The sequence below is a fragment of the Tribolium madens genome, unplaced genomic scaffold (assembly GCF_015345945.1).
Source record: "Tribolium madens isolate multiple individuals breed KSU strain unplaced genomic scaffold, Tmad_KSU_1.1 Scaffold_91;HRSCAF=231;Tcas5.2_LG7, whole genome shotgun sequence".
Taxonomy (NCBI): Eukaryota; Metazoa; Arthropoda; class Insecta; order Coleoptera; family Tenebrionidae; genus Tribolium; species Tribolium madens.
The window spans coordinates 5,570,991-5,573,821 of NW_025401063.1; the positions used below are offsets into that span (position 1 = coordinate 5,570,991).

A 2,831-nucleotide genomic window follows, 5' to 3' on the forward strand; every position below is an offset into this window, starting at 1 on the left:
AATTTTGCTTAAAAAATGCACACTTGTAGTCATGCAAAAGTTTATTTACAATTTGTCTATATCGTGTTATAATTTGTACAAAGTTTATTTAGTCGTGTCATGTCGTGTTAACATTTTTAATACCATTTGACAAGTTTCTACTACAAAAAATACTACAACTGCTTTCTTAAACAATATCAAACAATAAAAATAGAACTCAACATGACATAAACAAATACAAGTCATAAAAGCAGCATAACATTACTTTATTTCCAAATCAATACATTTTTGTTATTTTTAGACGCCAACAAAATCTTGTTAAAGTAACCAGAATTAATGATTCAATAAATCAAGAATTTAAGAATGCATTCTTAATTGAAAAATCATATTTTTGAAACAGGTAGGGGGTCTCTGAACTTTAAAACGTATCGTATTTCAATTAATTTTGATTTATTTTCGGTTTCTTCAGCAGCCACAAATAACTGTACTTTCGATTCGACTTATTTTTTGATTTTACATAATTAAAAAATAAGAAAATTATTCGGTTTTTTCGTGGCTAATAAATTATGTTTCATTAAAAAATCCTGTTAATGCAACTTTCATCTGATATAAAAATTTTTGGCTGCGTGCTAGTCTTGACTTTGTTTTATCTTTTAATTTTTTTTTTAAGTAACGATGAACGAATTACGTTGAAATACAACTTGCATGTGGAATATTATAAACGCATGCAAATCGTCTAAATAAGTGGAACTTTAATAAATTAATTAATGTATAAATCATTCGAATGTTTACAGGGTGTGCAGTGCAACATCTACAAAGTTGGCAAGTTTTTGATTTATTTGGAGTTGCCACGTGATCTATAAAAATCCAGCTGGGTTTGATCAGATAAGAAGAAATATTGCACTTTTCGGAACCAAAAATATTTTTTGTTATATTTTGATTTTTAAGTGTTTTAAAGTTTATTAAAATAACCAACCATCAATTACGTGTTAAAAATTTAAATTTTTTCTTCATAATAGCAATGTTAATCCGCCACATATCCGGCGATCTAAGAAGATCCATTAGCAAATCTAGAGGTGAAAACTAATAATTAAAAAGATGACTCAGCTGAATCTTGGCAATTATCTCGATTATTCATTTTTGGGTCGTTGTAAGTGCTTTGTTATCTCAGGTGGCGTATCGTGTTGTCATTTCCGGAGTATTCCGGATTTGGGTTTTGACAAATTAACTCTTCACGTGAGGTGAGGACGATCGACGGATGACATCATCAATTTCTCTCGAGGAAGGTGTCGTTCTCGGACAACGGCCACCACGTGGGGCTGGGACCCTATGGGTGCGAGTCCGAACTGCCACTTGTCGACGATTAATGATTGTTGTTGGAGCACGCGACCTACCTCAACCTCAAGATAAATGCGTATTTGATAGCAGCACCGTCATGACTTGGACTTCTAGAGTTATGAAGTCGTTTCTAGGCAGGAACTCGTGACAGACGCCGGCGCCCATTAATATCATATAAATTACGCCTCGAACACCCTCTTCGGAGTCGCTGGCGATTTGACAACGAGAAGAGAGAGGATCGATGCGCCGGCAAAGGGCGTTTATCACTTTTACCAATTGATTTATCGCTTTTGTTGCTAATTGCTTTTTGATTTATAAACAATTGGTGCATGGTCGGCTATAAATCGAGCGGAAAACACTCATGATTATTATTTTTATCGGCGTGTTTACTGACAGAACAATCCAAAAGGAGAGCTCCAGCTGGATGTTGCAGCTTCTGGATGATCCATCAATCAGGACTAATGGGATTCTATCATTGTCACATCGCAACTTTTTTCGACAGACGCACTTTCGCTCGCTCCCAAATGTATTCCTTAATGTATCGGGGGAAAGAACCTTTATTTCATCTAATTACACCGAAATTTTCATTTATTAAAATACGAAAGGAGCTGTGGATGCACACACAAGCAAGGAAATATTCACGAGAAATAAAATTTTAAATATATGATGTTGGTGGCACTGTGTTATTGTGCTGATGGCGCTTTTTATCGAGGTGATATTGGCGGTTTTATTGCTTTATAGCCCTTGTAATATGACTTTCATTTAGGAAATATAATGTAGATTGCGTTGTAAAATATCAGAAATTACACATTGACAATATGGCAATTTCCCACAAGGAGAGTCACAATCTTTTAAAAATTTAAGCAATAATTCAGAAACAGGTTTCTTTTAAAATAATCTCGAAACGACAATTCCATGACACAGGAAATCCTCCAGGTGGCTGGTGAAGTCGCTTTTTTATTATCACTCATCGCATATGTCTATAACTGCATCGAAGATTGAGATAACGAAGTGTGTTACGTTTAATCTGATAGAGCTTGGATATACCGGAAGTCGTTCATCGCACAACAGATTTTTATCATTGGACTAATAAATAAAATGTTGATCACGGTGGATTATATTTATTTATTTACAAAAGAAAAAAAAAAATATCGCTGCGAACAGGATTCGAACCTGTGCGGGCAGAGCCCATTTGATTTCGAGTCAAACTCCTTAACCACTCGGACATCGCAGCTTGGCGTACAGTGCTCCTTACGCTCTTCATATCCCGCTTATTTTTAACGTAATTAAATAAGAAAATTTATAAGCTTTTATTTAGTTTTATATACCATAACAAATTTGTTTATTTAATAATTACATTAAATAATAAATATAAATACTTGACACCATAAAATCAATTTTAGAGTCGATGTTAAGCATGATTAATTGTTGCTATTAGTCACCTATTGCACAAGTCTTATTTAATTTATTAAAGTGCATTATCTAAATAATACTCTTTAATTATTAATAATTAT

At 33.6% G+C, this 2,831-nt stretch overlaps 1 non-coding gene across 1 annotated transcript; it reads right to left on the reverse strand.

Moving 5' to 3' along the window:
- Positions 1-2,469: 2,469 nt before the first annotated feature.
- Positions 2,470-2,551, reverse strand: Trnas-cga. Its single transcript has one exon. It is a non-coding gene; the product is annotated as a tRNA-Ser (tRNA).
- Between the last annotated feature and the right edge of the window lie 280 nt (positions 2,552-2,831).